This window comes from Lissotriton vulgaris, chromosome 1_1, assembly GCF_964263255.1.
Source record: "Lissotriton vulgaris chromosome 1_1, aLisVul1.2, whole genome shotgun sequence".
Lineage (NCBI taxonomy): Eukaryota > Metazoa > Chordata > Amphibia > Caudata > Salamandridae > Lissotriton > Lissotriton vulgaris.
The window spans coordinates 884,445,291-884,462,672 of NC_141685.1; the positions used below are offsets into that span (position 1 = coordinate 884,445,291).

At 48.7% G+C, this 17,382-nt stretch overlaps 1 protein-coding gene across 9 annotated transcripts in view; it reads right to left on the minus strand.

The window, feature by feature from the left end:
* The window catches only part of RBFOX2 (RNA binding fox-1 homolog 2), a 617,871-nt gene that overhangs the window by 546,786 nt on the left and 53,703 nt on the right, over positions 1–17,382 (minus strand). The window lies entirely within an intron of this gene.

Below are 17,382 nucleotides of genomic sequence, written 5' to 3' on the forward strand. Positions count from 1 at the left end.
GGGAGCGGCCTCTGACCCTGCTCGCAGGCAGGTCGCTCCCCACACCACCACACGGCTGCCTCCTGCCTCGTACCTGCTACCCGCCTGTTTTCCCGCCGTTTCCCGCTCCTTCCCTCTGCTGCGTCCCTGTGGCCCCACCCCGCTACTCCCCATTGGCCACCCGGCTCCCGCCTCCCAGCTGCTCCTCCCTCCATATCCCCCTCTTATGGAGGCCAAGCAGCAGGCGTGAAGGTCCGCGCCTGGACTGCGCCCAGCGCCACAACCCCTGGAACCCGCAAACGCAACAACACCAGACTCCGCTAGAACGCCAGCACCCTCTACGCACTCAACGCCGGCCGAAACCACACCTGCTTCCAAGCCGCCCGAAACGGACTCACGGACCTTTCTCCTGCCACACCTGCAGCTTCACCTGCGACAGAGCCACCAAACCTCCAAGGACTGGACCCAACTGTAGGAAGGTACCTCCTGACTATGGTTGCCCCCAACTTTTTGCCCTGTGTTTTAGCTGGTATTTGACATAGTCGACCTGGGACCCTGCCAATCAGGACCCCAGGCCTACTGCTCTCTCTGTAAAATGGATTCCATGTACCTTAGGTACATTTCCAATTGGTACTGGGCCACCTTATCAGACCCTGTAACTCAGGCCATAGGTGTACCCAGGGCCTATCAGGGGCTGAAGCATGTATTATGCCACCCCTGGCTGGCCTCCTAAATCTGACAACTGGCTGCATGACAGCTGGGGCAAAGTCGTGTAATCACCCTTTGCTATAGATATAGTATAACTATATCTAACCCTAAAAAAATAGACACACAGATTCCTATCAGTCACTCCTATGGCAGGCCTTGACAATCCTGAAGGCAGAGTGCTTGGAATCGTGTGAGATGGTGCTCTGGCATGAGCTGAGCCTGTCTGCAGCTTGCGGAACCAAGTCCTAATAGCTGTTCCATGATAACGCATACCATATACTCTTAAGTGCATTATAATCCTCGCGGTTAAATGCTAACTTTGGTATAGCTTTATCAAAACATGTCGAGTAAGGTGTCATACGAATTGGAATACTAACCCCTCGCCAATTCTGGCGACGGGGTTAGCATTCCACCCTTCTAGAGGGACACGACATGTATGTAACTGTGAACCCCGGTTAAAGTTAAACGAAGCCTCAGCTCCACAAAATGGATGCTGCCACCACAGACACGAGTCTGACCCCCTGCGGCTGGGAGTCCTTCCAGCGAGGGGAGCCTGGACAAAGGGTTTCCTGTCGAGGGCGGTGCTAGCACCGTCCCAGACAGGGTTTTGTGTATCCTGGGTAGGCAGGGCTTTACAGGAAGGTGACTGCTGAGTGGCACCCCGGTGCTCACTACGCATAGGCTGGTCAGAACCAGTTCCAGGGGCACACCAGCCCATGGCCTGGGGAAAGTCCGGCATGGGAGAGGGGTGTAACCACCCCCCTCCTAGTCCCACCCATAGGCAGGACCTAGTCACCGGGTCAGCCCCTTTTCTTAGTATAAAGATAGGAGCGGGCCCCCTGTTCAAATTAGATCATCTTTGGAATCAAGACACGACTTTCTGCGAAAGGACATCAAGATTTCGTCTTCAAGATTCTCCCTTGTGGCTAAGGAGTAGTCACCCTGCATCAAGCGGGCACCATCCTAAGAACACTGCGGTCTGCTGCAAGTCCTTCCCCCGGAATCCGACTGCCCAGCTCGACGAGACCCGGCTTCCCTGGCACCTCTGACCTCTACTCACCTCTACAGCCAAGCTGAGAACTGTGAGTGCGACGAGACCTCGAGGGACCGACGATCGCCAAGACTGCACGACTTCTTTGCAACAAGCCCACCGTGTGCTCCACTGGTGAGTGCTTTGGGGTCCGAGAAGCCCCCACCCTGAGCAGCTCCAGCACCGAAGATCAGCCCTCCAGCATCTCCACGATCTGCGTGGGGCCCTTCTGCTTTTGCCTGCTCACCGCGTTGTGTGGCTACTAGCCGGCTGGCTTGTGGCCTTCTTCAGGACGCCCGACGACATCACTGCTGCTGGTCTGGTTGCTCCAGACTGGCCCTTGCTTCCTTCTTCAAGAGAGGCACCCCGGACCCTCCTGGTCCACTCCAGACGCCATTTTGAGTCCATCGCATGGGCTTGAATTTCCCAAGGCTTTGTTGCCCAATCCTGGGTCCAGCGACGCCGACAGCTTCATCCATCGTGGGACAGCTCGCTCCTCCATCCTGGTCGCCGACAACGCCTCCTGGTCCGTGAGATCTGCGAGCACAGCGTCACCCACTCACCTAGTCGAGGTGGCTACCATCCGGTGCCCTCCTGGTGCCCACTGACTACTGGCTACTGGCTAGTAGTCTCGAACTTGGTCCCCTCTGCTTTCAGGTGTCATCTGTCTTCAAGATCCAGGCTTGGATCACTTCGAACTCTCTTCACTGGTCGCCTGCCAGCATCTTTCTTCCAGGCTCCTGGTCCGTCTACGAGGATTCCCGACGTCTTTTGAGACATATGCAGCTGCAGCCCCTGGGCTAGGTAACTTCGGCATTTCGGTGCCCCAGCATAGCCTCACTATCCAAGGGTCAGAATCCACTTTCGTTTTCCTCCTACCAGGTCGGGTTCGCCCGAGAACACTAACTTTGTCATTACTAGCTACCATAGACTTTGTCCCGCATCACGCGTGAGAGTGCACACTCTGCACCCGAGTCCCCTAGGCCTCCTAGAAGTAATCTGAAGATTCTATAGTCAAGTCCTAGCGATTCCTAAGCCTATTAGTACTGCACTTACCTGCTAGTAATTTCGCATTCCACTTTCAGAGTATATGGTTTTCCGTGCCCCTCGGGCATTTGTATATACTGTGCTAACTTAAGTATTTTCGTAAGAGTTTTGTTTTGTGCTTAGTACCCTGTCCTCATAAAGAGTACAGGGCTGTTGTGATTTTAATAAATACATTGTTTATTTTCATAACACTTGTGTGGTGTCCTTTCACTGGGTATTCAAGGGGTATATGTGTGGTATAACAGCTGGCTTAACACGCCCTCTCGAGTCTTTAGCCTTAGACTGCTCGTATCCACGCTACTAGGATAGCTGGTCTATAAGGTTGACTTACAACCAATCATCAATAAGGGTTGCTGGACTGATACATAGTGTTCACTAGAATAGTGAGCACTGCATATCAGGCCACCTTCTCACACCAACCACCTCCGCTGCATAGTCCTCAACACCCACTCCGCACGCAAACACGCCGTCGAGCTCTGGAATCTGCTCGATACCTCTGCCCGAGACGTGGCCTTACTGACCAAGACCTGGTGGAATGACTCCTCAGCGCCCAACATTGCCATAGCCATCCCGGACGGCTACAAGATCACTCGCAGAGATCGTGCCATAGGAATCGGAGGAGGAATAGCCATTGTCCCCAAATCCACCCTCAAGGTCGCCACCCACGCAGACGACACCCTCTACACCGCCGAACACCTGCACTTCCGGATCCACACCGACCCCAACACCAACCTCAGAGGAACACTCATCTACAGACCCCCCGGACCCGAGCTCAATTAGACTCCATCGCCGACCTCGCCAGCACCCACGCACTCGCCTCCACGGACTACATCCTCCTCGGGGACCTGAATTTACACCTCGAGAACAACAACAACGCCAACTCCGACACCCTGATCGACAACCTCGGCCTCAGACAACTCGTCACCGCACCCACCCACGCCGCTGGCCACACGCTGGACCCAGTCTTCTCCACAGGAACCCACGACACCTTCGACCACACCACCGAACTCCACTGGACCGACCACCGCTGCATCCATTTCACCTTCAATAAACCAACCACGCACCACCGCACCCAACAGCTACCTCGCCGCTGCTGGAGCAAATTCACCGAAGACCAGCTGATCAACACCCTCGCCCAAAACCCACCCACCGACCCCACCAACCCAGACACCGCAGCCCGCAACCTCAGACAGTGGATCGACGACTGCACCAACACCCTCGCCCCACTCAAGAAACCCTCCAACAACCACGCCAGCAAGAGAGCCACCTGGTTCACCGACGAGCTGCAGACCTCCAAACGTGCATGCCAGAAACTGGAGAAGATATGGCTCCACGAACACACTCCGGACAACCACGCAGCCCACAAGGATGCCACCCGCAGACATCACCACCTCATCAGATTAGCCATGAGATCCTCCTTCAAAGACCGTCTGGATAACAACGCACAGAACAGCAAAGATCTTTTCAGCATAGTAAAGGAACGCTCCAACCCCAGCGCCAAAGAGATACCGCCCTCACAAGAACTGTGCAACTCACTGGCCATCTTCTTCCACCGTAAGATCGCTGACATCCATGACAGCTTCAACACCATGACTGCCCGACTACGCCAGACCCCACCTCCCCTGTGAACACCACCAGCGCCAACCGCCTGACCTCCTGGTCCAACGTCGACGAGACACGCAAGGTCATGAACTCCATCCACTCAGGATCTCCGTCAGACCCTTGCCCACACCACGTATTCAACAAAGCAGACGCTGCCATTGCACCCCAACTACGGAAGTTCATCAACATCTCCTTCGAAACAGCGACATTCCCGGAAAGCTGGAAACATGCCGAAATCAACACCCTCCTCAAGAAGTCCAAGGCAGACCTCAAGAACTTCCGGCCCATCTCCCTGCTCCGGCTCCCGGCGAAGGTCATCGAGAAAATCTTCAACATGCAACTGGCCTGCCAAATGGGAGACCACAGCTTGGACATGGCCCAGTACGGATTCAGACAAACCACAGCAACGAGACAGCCCTCATCGCCCCCACAGACGACATCAGGCGCCTTCGACGCTGTCTGCCGTCGCACTCTAAAGACACGCTTCCTAGAAGCCGGAATCCAAGAGAAGGCATTTGACTGGACCACATCCTTCCTCTCTGGCAGAACCCAGAGCGTCCGCCTCCCGCCCTCCTGATCCGAGGCCACCACCATCATCTGCAGCATCCCCCAGGGCTCATCCCTCAGCCCGACGCTGTTTAACGTCTACATGGCCCCCTCGCACAAGTGGCCCGCAAACATGACCTAAATATCATCTCCTACGCTGACGACACCCAGCTCATCCTCTCCCTCACCAAGGACCTGCGCACCGCTAAAACCAACCTCCTCGAGGGAATGAAGGCCATCGCCGACTGGATCAGGAACAGCCATCTGAAGCTGAACTCTGACAAGACGGAGGTACTCATCCTCTGACCTACCCCCTCAGCCTGGGACGACTCCTGGTGGCCGACCACACTGGGAACAGCACTCACACCCACCGACCATGCACGCAACCTAGGATTCATCCTCGACTCCTCCTTCCAGGTCTAAACAGGTCAACGCCGTCTCCTCCTCCTGCTGCAACACCCTCTGCATGCTCCGCAGGATCTACAAGTGGATCACGACCAAAAAAAGAAGAACGGTGACACAGGCCCTCGTCAGCAGCAGACTGGACTACGGCAACGCACTCTATGCCGGAATCCCAGCCAAACACCTACGACGACTACAACGCATCCAAAACGCCTCCGCCCGACTGATCATCAACGTCCCCTGCCGCAGCCACATCACCCCCCACCTGAGAGACCTACACTGGCTCCCCGTCGACAAGGGGATCACCTTCAAGCTCTCCACGCACACAAAGCACTCCACAACACCGGACCAGCCTAACTGAACAGCAGACTCCGCTTCTACACCCCCACCCGCCAGCTCCGCTCCACCAGCCTCGCCCTCGTCGCTGTTCCCCGCATCCAACGAACAACGTCCGGCGGCAGATCCTTCTCCTACCTCGCCACCAAGACCTGAAACACCCTCCCTACCCACCTACGGCAGACCCAAGACCTACTCGCCTTCAGAAGACTCCTCAAGACCTGGCTCTTCGAGCAGTAGCGGCACCCCCTCCCCTCAGCACCTTGAGACCCTCACGGGTAAGTAGCGCGCTTTACAAGTACTCTGATTGCTATATTGATTGATAACCATTAACCTAACAAAGACCAACAGATCCAAAGGACATCTCCCAGCCTGACGGCAACAAGGTTCCTGTGCACACGAAAATCTCATGAAGTTCTCAGGCGAGAACCAAATTAAAGTGATCCTTCAAGAAATGATTCAGCAATCCAACAGTGTGAAATGAAAGAAAATGCTTTAATGGTTCTGAATCAATAATCAGTACAAACAAGAGCACAGAGCCGACACGTGTTTCGTCACACCGTGTGCGGGTAAGGACTCATCAGGGCTGCGGCTAAAAGGCGGCCTAGTGTGAAATGGCGCACCAAGCGTGGAGTAAAGGTGTAATGAAACCGATGGAAAAGGATCCTCGGTGAGGGCAATGAAACAAGTTACTTACCTGTAACATTAGTTCTCCAGTATTGGTAACTTTCATAGATTGAGATTAATTGAACGTAATGAAATGTTTTTTTGCAATTGATGTATTATTTCTTATGAATATCTAACAGCAACTGACTGTATTATTGATTAAGTTGAAATAGTAGCTGTATAGCTCATTGTATCCCTTGTTTCCCCCGACAGACCCCCGAGGAAGGGTCAACTTCGACCCGAAAAGCATTGGGTAGACGTTGAATGTTAAATTAACGAATCGTCACAAATGAATGGATTAATTCAATTGACTCAAAGACTTAAAGAATAAAAAGAAATGATGTTTGAAACCAAAATAAAGTCATGAAGATTTCTTATCATAAAAATGGTGAAAGGATTGTTATGAGACCACACAAGGTCATGTTAATAATGTGCACACCTCCACCTGCAAGTGGAATTCCCGCTTTCTCAATTAATCTCACTTAAAAGGAGTGAGTAGCACATAAACAAAATTGTGAAAAATTAGGAAAGTAAATTCGAGTGCCTAACGGATCAAAGCAAAAACTTTCATAGATTCCCAGTGCTTGTATCATTCCCCGTCGTCGGAATGGGAGCCTCGGTAATTATATACATATATATATATATATATATATATATATATATATACATACATACATACATATATATACACACACACACCTAGGTGAATACACCCTAATAGGTGCAGAAAAATAAAAATTAGCCTAGGCCTCATTACATTTTGTAGCCTATAGGTGTCCTTATGTAAAAAGACCCAAACTTACACTAGCAACCAATCAGATTAGCCTCACCCTGTGGAACCTTCCTGAGAAAGCTCAGAGCCTCAGATTTTCGTAGCCGTTGCCTTGCCACAGAATCACCTAGACCAGAAGTGAGCTTTCCCAGGGGAGGTGGGTGGGCGCATGGGAATCTATGAAAGTTACCAATACTGGAGAACTAAAGTTACAGGTAAGTAACTTGTTTCTTACTCCAGTATTGGAACTTTCATAGATTCCCATTGCTTGTATCAGAGTAGATAGCAGTTAGCCTGCCTCAAACATTTCGTTCATAGTTACAAACTATCATCAACCAATGATACAACATATCATCATAAACATAAATCAGTAACCATAGCATAATAAACGAAATGTGAGAAAAAACAGGAAGGAGGGAAGAGAGGAAAGCTCACCTCTTACTGGAAGAGATTTCTCAGGACAGCTTGACCAACAGCCGAATCCCCCTTTGCAGCCGCGTCCAGGCAGTAGTGTCTCGTGAATGAGTGAGTACTGCTCCAGGTGGCTGCTCTGCAAATATCCTTTATCGATACTCCTGCAAACAGTGCTGTAGACGAAGAGATCGATCTTGTGGAGTGCGCCTTCCCCTGTCCTTTCAACGGCGTGCCTGCCGCCTGGTGGCAGAAACGGATCGCACTCGATATCCATCTGGAAATCCCCTGTTTTGACAAAGGAAATCCTTTCCTTGGGGCTCCAAAAGCCACAAACAGCTGGGGCGTCTTCCGAAATCCAGCTGTGCGTTGAAGATAGAATTTCAAACATCTCTGAACGTCCAGAGAATGAAGTGTCCTCTCAGCCTGGGTTGAGGGCCGAGGAAAAAAGGAATTCAGAACCACCGGTTCATTAAGATGAAAGTCTGTCGGTACCTTCGGAATGAATTTGGGGTTCATCCGGAGGATCAAGGTATCATTTTTGAACTGCAAGTAAGGTTCCTTGATAGTTAAAGCCTGAAGTTCTCCCACTCTCCTTGCCGAGGTGAGTGCCAGAAGAAGCGCCACCTTCCATGACAGGAACTTCAAGTCTGCCTTATGAATTGGCTCAAATGGCGATCTCATCAGTTGAGCCAGGACCACATTCAGATGCCAAATCGGAGGTGGAGGCCGAACTGGCGGAAACACTCTAAACAGTCCTTTTAGGAATTGCTTTATCACTCTTGCTGATAACAGAGAAGGACCAGATCTTGTTCGTCTATATCTGGAAATAGTCGCCAAGTGGACCTTGATGGACGCATGAGCCAGACCTGCCTGCGCCAAGGATAGAATGTATGGTAAGAGTTGATGCGGAGCTGATGAGAATGGATGCACTCCTCTCTGGCACCATAAATAAAACCTTTTCCATTTCGCTCTATATGTTTTATTAGTGCTAGGAGCTCGTGCTTGTGCTAAGATGTTCCTGCATTCCTCCGGAATGTCTAGATCCTTAAACTCCCTGTGTTCAGGAGCCATGCTTTCAATTGAAGCGAGTTCGGGTTCGGGTGGAGAACTTGGCCGTTGTACATTGATAGAAGAGTCCTGTTTGGAGTGAAGTTGAATGGGCTGTTCCTCCGACAGAAGAAGCAACTCCGTGAACCAGAACTGGCGAGCCCAGGCGGGCGCAATCAGTATCATCCTGCACCTGTCCATCTTGAGCTTCTTGAGGACTCGAGGAATCAGGGGAAATGGTGGAAAGGCGTAAACAAATGCGCCGGACCAAGACATCAAAAGGGCATTCCCCAGCGATCCTCGATGGTGTTCCCTGCTTGCGTAACACCGGCATTTCTTGTTCATCGGAGTGGCAAACAGGTCGATCGCTGGGGTTCCCCAGCGATCGGAGTGGCAAACAGGTCGATCGCTGGGGTTCCCGAGCGGGAGAAGATGTCCTTGACCACTGCGTTGTCCAATTCCCACTCCTGCGAGACTGCCCTCAGGCGGCTTAGCGTATCCGCTTTCGTGTTGCATACTCCTGGAAGGTGTTCCGCCACGAGCCTGATGTTCTGTGAGATTGCCCATTCCCATAACAGCTGGGCTTCCTGAGAAAGCAGTGGCGATCTTGTGCCTCCCTGCTTGTTGATGTAATGCATTGCGGTGGTGTTGTCCGTACACACTAGAATGGCAGAATTTGAAATCCTTGGAAGGAAAGCCAACATTGCCAATCGAATAGCTCTCAGCTCCAGAACATTGATATGTAAGCGACGTTCTTTTGGCGTCCAGTGTCCACTGACTTGGAGATCTTGCATGACCGCTCCCCAACCCTGAAGGGAGGCGTCTGTTGTAATGACGCGAGGAGCCGGAGCCGCTCTGAAACTGAGACCCACCGATAGGTGAGATTTTTTTTCATCCACCATGAAACTGTTTGTTTCATCTGCTGGGTGACAGTTACCCTGTTGTTGAAAGACCCTTCCACCTGCTTCCACTGAAGGTCTAGTTCCTCTTGCAAGGGGCGCATTTGCAGCCTGCAGTGCGGAATCAATTGAATACAGGATGAAATCGACCCTAGAAGAGATTTGTACATCCTGACTGTCATCCACTTTTTCTTTTGCAATCGAGCGGCTGAAGACATGAGTTTCATTTGTCTCTCTTCCGATGGGAAGGCTTTGCACACCTGAGTATCGAGTATTGCTCCCAGGAACTTCACTGAACTCGCTGGCCGAAGAACCGATTTTTCCCTGTTGAGCTGTAAACCCAGATGAGTGAAGAGATTCAAACATGTTTCCACTGCTTCTGTTGCCGCTTGGAAACTTGGTGCCTTCAGCAGCCAGTCGTCCAAGTATGGGAATACCTCCAGCGACTGTCTTCTCAGAAAAGCTGCTACCGGGGCCAGCACCTTTGTGAATATCCGGGGTGCGGATTTTAACCCAAATGGGAGCACCATGAACTGGAAGCGAAGGAAACGTCTGTGAGCTGGGTGGATCGGGATATGAAAATAGGCAACTTCCAGGTCTAACGTAGCCAGGAAGTCGCCTGGATTCAAGAGGCGCAATATGTCCTGGAGTGAAATCATCCGAAACGACAGTTTCACGAGATAGGTGTTGAGCTCCCTTAAATCCAGGATTGGACGCCACTTGTCCTCTGTTTTGCGGATCAGAAAAAATCTTGAATAGAAACCTTCTCCTCTTTGTGATAGGGGAACATGTTGGATCGCCCCTTTCTGAAGCATTTGTTGAGCTTCTAATTGTAGAAGGTTTAGATGTTTCTAAGTAGTGGCGTGGGAAGCTCTTGTAGGTGGAAATTCCTGGAATTCTAGCGTATGCCCATGTTGGATGATGTTCAATACCCACTGATCCGATGTTATTTCTTCCCAGCTGCTCAGATGTTGAGTTATCCTGCCGCCCATTGGAGACCCATGGAGCGGAGGAACAGTCGTCAGAGTCAGGAGGCCGCTATTGACACTTGCCAGCGTCTTTGCCCTGACGCCCTTGACGTCCACGAGAGCTCTGACGAGAAAAAGACTGAGATTGTGACTGCCTCTGATAATACTGATTGCCGTACTGAGGTCTGTACGACTGCGACTGCTGCGAGTACCGTTGCTGTTGATAGCCACCTCTTGGCGAAGTGAAGCCTCTTCCTCTTGCCCCACGGAATTGTGTTTTCCTATATTGTAGGGTACCAAGAGCCCTAGCCGTCTCCGTGTCCTTCTTTATCCCCTGCAGGGTGTCATCGACATGCTTCCCAAATAACATGTCCCCATCAAAGGGTAAGTCAAGAATCTTATTTTGAACTTCCGGCCGGAAGTAAGTCGCTCGCAGCCAACCCTGCCGTCTAAGAACAGCGCGCTACCCAGAGCACGGAACGAAGTGGTTGCGATGTCCATCGCGCAGTCCATCATTTCTGAAGAAGAACGTTATCCCTCTTCCAGAAGTTTTAGTGCTTCGGCCTTAGGGTCATCCGCCAGTAGGTCTATATAGGCTGCGACATCACTCCACATCTGGCGGTCGTACCTCGCTAGAATAGCCAAGGCATTGGCCGCCCGGACCAGCAAGCTCGCCATTGATGAAAAACGCTTCCCAGCGTTGTCTAACCTTCTACCCTCCTGGTCTGGTGGAGTTGTGAGGGTGGCCGAAGGATTCCGCGATTTTTTTTGTGCTGCTTGCGATATGACCGAGTCTGGTCTTGGTTGTCCAGTCAAGCAGGCGGGACTGTCATCAGGAGCTTTATACTTCTTCTCTAGGCGCGGTAGGGTTGAAATGACCGTCGCCGGGGCCTGCATTACCTTCTTCCCTTCTTCCCATATATGTTCTACAATGGGAATCGAACGCACTGCCTTACGGTAAGCCTCTTTAAAATCATACAAAAAACAATCCGTAGATGTTGTAGGCATGGCTAGTTTAAACCGTGCCGTGGCTCTCTCCATTAAGCTGAAGAAACCTCCTACATCCGCCGGAGGTGAAATCGGGTCAGGCACCGGAGAAGCCGAATCCGGAATAATATACTGGTTCCATTCGCTATCCGGGTTTTGATCACAGTTGTCACCTACTCCATCCTCATCCGAGGTGTCATCCTGGTCTGGTGTCTGCCGAGGATATCCCTAGTAAACTACCAGAGGGAATTTTAGGGTTCAGATATTCTGGGCGCGCTGCCTCAAGTTTAACGTTCACGTTTGAAAGAACACAAATGGTGATTGGGTGGTGCGTAAAGAGCAGACGGAAAATTACCCCTAACCGTCTAAGAAGTCAAAGACCAAACACAATTGAACAGCTAAGCTCTCGCAACCACAAACAGAGTTCCACAATTCAGTAAATTGGTGAGTAGAAAAACACAGAATAACATAGAAGCAGATCCTTTGGTGTGATTCTTGTCCCAGCAGGGTGGAGTTTTATTGGGTCCAGACTTGAGGAATAACAGTAAGCCGACACGTGTTTCGTCGTGTGCCGTTGAGTCAACACGACTCTTCAGGGCTGATGGTATAAAGCACAAAGTATGTACATTTACTGGTAGGTCAACTCACAGGATTACACTGCATATGGTGACATAAAGTGCATCATACATGCAGTAAAGACATGTGTATCCACTCGCACAAAGAGTGGATGTGATTAGTGATGACGTTCAGAACACTGCGAGTGTCACACTCTACGGAAGTGAGTTGGTTTCCAAGAGTGATGGTGCCTATGGTGTGAAGTGGATGGTATTTCAGTAGACAATTGTGGCAAGCGTTCTCGTGCACACGGTGGTCCTGCCTGTCTAGGGTTATAATGTGGTGAGAATAGGTTCGTGAAGGCAAGCAAAAGTGAAGTGAACGTTCCGTCTGTGACAAGTTCTCGCTGCCAAGTGGGAAATACATGTGTGGTTACACACTATGTGGTATTTGAACCAATGCTTAGAGTGATAAGTGAGAAGCATGCTCTCCCTATTGCGAGTAGTATATTACCTTAAACTCAACCCCTAAAATTGGGTTGAGTGAGGTCTGGGCCTTATAGCGGTGTTCCACGTAGGTGGACTAGAGAGATGCTATATAACCGGAAGGAAAAGAGCAAAAAAGGGGGGGAGAAAAAAGAAAGACAAAATCAGGAAGGCATAAAAGAGAGGAGTGTGGTACAGTCTGTCATTAGAAGGTTAGATTGGAGATAAACCAAAATAACCTGGACACTGAAAGGGAAATATCCTTACCACTGGGATTACTGGAATTCTACTATCTTTGGTTGCAAAGAGATGGAATATCCTGTAGACCTGAACATAAAGTCACGTACTGTTAGACTAGTAGCGTCTATTCCTAAGAGGTGCCAGAGACTTCCTGGTAAAGAGCCTCTAGTAGAGAAATAAAATTACATAAACACCCAGGTTAGTAGACCTGAGGTAAAGAATTGTACAATTCTCATCAAGTATTACGGAGCCACAGTGTGTAAAGATTTAAAATTGATTGTATACCTGAATCAAGCTGTGTGAAATGTGTAGACCGGGAGGGGATCCATAGAGTAGAAAACCACGGAAAACGGGTATGTTTCCTGGTTGGCGGTAAGCTGAAACAAGGTAGGATTGCACCGATTAGGAAATGCCCAGCGCCGCCGTAGCGTGTTACTCCTACAACAAGGAAGTCTTTTAGGGGGTCTGATTAGTGACTGTAACGCTGGCGGCGACTTACCTATTGTTCGGTATCCCTCCTCCGTGAGTTCCCGGTGGCCGTCTGTCATGAGCGGACCCTGGGCCGGAGGAGGAAGTGACGTTTAAGAACAGGAGCTAAAAATCGACGATGCCAGTGAATTCAGGATAGAGCGGTATGAGAACGGCCGCCATCTTGGAATGGGGAAATAGTTAACGCCGAGTGTTCCAAGGTCTCCTGTTCGGGAATTACAGAGCGCTAGGCGTAGTCAAGATCCTAGTATTCCGTTGTTGGCATAAAAAGTGTTTTCATAGAAACGAAGAGTTCCTAAAGAATGTGCTCATACGGGGGAGAGTAGGTATTGCCCTATTTCTAGGTAGACGCTAGAGTTCTCGCTCTACCTTAAAAAGTAATTTGGAAAAGTGTCACGTCCCACAGTGAGGGTGCAAGCATGCCATTGTGACAAAGTGACTACATTAATCTCACCCACCGATTTCTTTTAGGAGCAAAAAGTAAAACTGTTATAAGTTCATAATCCTTGATACTTCATGTAAGGTATGACATATAGCTCACTTTACAGGGTGAAAAACCGGACAAGTACAAAATGTATGGAGATTGTCAAAAAAGGGTAACAACACAGAATACATTGATGTGGATTACATAACAAACACAAATTGCACATTTCAATCTATCACCAGAAGTATTGCTTGTAAGTCCTACAATGGTGGCCTTTCTCACACCTATGTTAAGATATGGACTATTTCAAGATGGCAAACTAGGTTACAGATTAACAATCTAAAAGCATGTGTTCCGATCGTTGTCTGCCACAAAATTCTGTTCTAATTTAGTCCCAGGTGACGTGGACTCATGTACAGTAGAACACTAGTGGTTCCTCCCTTTAAATTATATGTGTCTATTCAAGGGAGAAGACATTGGTTTTCAAAGGTTAGGAGCCCCCTCAGGCAACTGCTTAGTCGCCTAGAAAGTACTGAAGCTCAGGGTCGTAGTTAAGCCCATGTTCCACGCTCTGTAGACGCATGATCCATGTGGCCTCTCTACGTCTGAGTGTCAGTTCCCTATTACCCCCTCGGATATTGAGGGGAATCACATCAATGCCAAAAACACGTACTTTGAAATCTTCCTCTAGGGGTTGGCACTCTGCTACATGTAGGGCTACTGGGTACCGCGGGTCCCTTTTCTGTATTGCTCTCAAAAAAAAAAAAAAAAAAAACATTTTGCAGGTTCACGGGATACACAGGGTCAACCTAGACACATTCCGAATGTTTTTGATGATGTTTCACTCACTATTAAAGATGTACAAGCAACACACCTGCTTCTTTCTTTAACGGACAGGGAAGACAGTCCTCTTGAAATGGAAACACTACTAACAGATCTTGATATTGAAACTGACTATAGCATGGCTAGTGGCTTAAAAAGTAAATCTAAATGGACACCCACATTACCAGGTGGTAATGTGATCGACAACTTCCATAGACTTGTTCTTGATGATTTAAACAGAGTCAACACTAGGAACTTAAACACCAAGTTTAAATTTAAAGACAACTTGACTAGAGGGGAACGGTTGGCACTCTCTACGCTAAGTGAAAACAGAGACATCATCATCAGGGAGGCGGACAAGGGGGGGAATGTGGTGGTCATGAATCTGATTGACTACAACAATGAGATCCAGGGCCAACTGAATGACAACTCCTGCTATGAGTTGTTGAACCATAACCCCATTGGTCCACTGACACTCTTAATTAACAGACTTTTACTCACTTGGAAACAGTCTGGTCTTCTAGATGACAATGAATACTTGTATCTCAAAGTCTTCAGACCTACGTATCCATGGTTCTATACGCTACCTAAGATCCACAAGAAACTACCTTTCCCTCCAGGGAGACCTATTGTCTCAGGGATCGGAGGCCCCACTGAGAGACTCGCAGAGTATGTGGATCTTTTTCTGGGGCCATTGGTAAGAAATCTCCCATCGTACATACAGGACTCAAAACACATCCTGAGCATCATGACAGACATGGAGTGGCAACAAGGCACCATGCTAGTAACACTAGACGTGGTGTCTCTTTATACTAGCATCAATCCTGTTCTAGGTTTGGAAGCTATCAGCAAAATCTTATCTAACCGACCAGCTTCCCTTTGGGCACATACTAACATGCTACAACACATGACAAAGATCATTCTGGAGAACAACTTTTTCATTTTCGACAGTAAATGGTACCGACAGAAGAAGGGAGTAGCCATGGGCTCCAAATTTTCACCCTCCTTCGCCAATCTCTATATGGGGGCATTGGAGACTGACTTAATTTGGGGAACCAAGGGTATACAATATATCGACTCCATAGTCTTCTGGGGTCGGTATATCGACGATTGTCTCTTACTATGGTCAGGTTCTGAGGAACTTCTCCATTCCTTTTTTGAACACCTAAACAGTAACACATGGGAGATGAGCTTCACCATGACACACAGTCTTACTAGTATGGAGTTCTTAGATTTGGACTTCTACATTAAGGACAATAAGGTACATTCCAAACTTTACCGTAAACCGACTTCTTGCAACGCTGTACTCCATGCGTCCAGTTTTCACCCTGAACACCAGTTACGCTCCATCCCCTATGGAGAATTTCTAAGAGCTAGACGTAACTGCAGTGAGACTAACGAGTTTGAACAATGTATCTCAAGCATGAAGGACAGATTTCTTAGACGGGGGTACCCAAAGGCATCCCTCAAAATTGCAGAACAAAAGACCAGAACCATCTCTAGACCAGACTGTCTAAAAACACGTACGGAGACAAATTCCTCTGGACAGCAAATTAGACTAATAACTGAATACAATGCTCTTAACCACACGACTAAAAAGAGTTTTAACAAACACTGGAAACTACTAAAAGAGGATCCAGTGCTTAAGACGTTTCTTCCTGACAGACCGGCCATCACATACAAGAAGGGCTTCACCCTGAAAAATAAACTGAGCCCTACGGTGCCTCCTAACACTGGGATGCGAGATTGGCTTTCTACAAAGGGTCTGGGCTTCTACAAATGTGGTTCATGTTCCATGTGCATTTGGGGAAAACATGGAACCACTACTTTCAAGGGTCCTGATGGATCCATGTACAAAATCAAACATAACATTACCTGTTTGACGAAATTTGTGGTCTACTTGATTGAATGTAAATGTGGCAAAATATATGTTGGCAGCACCATCAGGGCACTCAAAGATAGAGTTGCTGAACACATGAGAGCAATACAGAAAAGGGACCCACGGTACCTAGTAGCCCTACATGTAGCAGAGTGCCAACCCCTAGAGGAAGATTTCAAAGTACGTGTTTTTGGCATTGATGTGATTCCCCTCAATATCCGAGGGGGTAATAGGGAACTGACACTCAGACGTAGAGAGGCCACATGGATCATGCGTCTACAGAGCGTGGAACATGGGCTTAACTACGACCCTGAGCTTCAGTACTTTCTAGGCGACTAAGCAGTTGCCTGAGGGGGCTCCTAACCTTTGAAAACCAATGTCTTCTCCCTTGAATAGACACATATAATTTAAAGGGAGGAACCACTAGTGTTCTACTGTACATGAGTCCACGTCACCTGGGACTAAATTAGAACAGAATTTTGTGGCAGACAACGATCGGAACACATGCTTTTAGATTGTTAATCTGTAACCTAGTTTGCCATCTTGAAATAGTCCATATCTTAACATAGGTGTGAGAAAGGCCACCATTGTAGGACTTACAAGCAATACTTCTGGTGATAGATTGAAATGTGCAATTTGTGTTTGTTATGTAATCCACATCAATGTATTCTGTGTTGTTACCCTTTTTTGACAATCTCCATACATTTTGTACTTGTCCGGTTTTTCACCCTGTAAAGTGAGCTATATGTCATACCTTACATGAAGTATCAAGGATTATGAACTTATAACAGTTTTACTTTTTGCTCCTAAAAGAAATCGGTGGGTGAGATTAATGTAGTCACTTTGTCACAATGGCATGCTTGCACCCTCACTGTGGGACGTGACACTTTTCCAAATTACTTTTTAAGGTAGAGCGAGAACTCTAGCGTCTACCTAGAAATAGGGCAATACCTACTCTCCCCCGTATGAGCACATTCTTTAGGAACTCTTCGTTTCTATGAAAACACTTTTTATGCCAACAACGGAATACTAGGATCTTGACTACGCCTAGCGCTCTGTAATTCCCGAACAGGAGACCTTGGAAC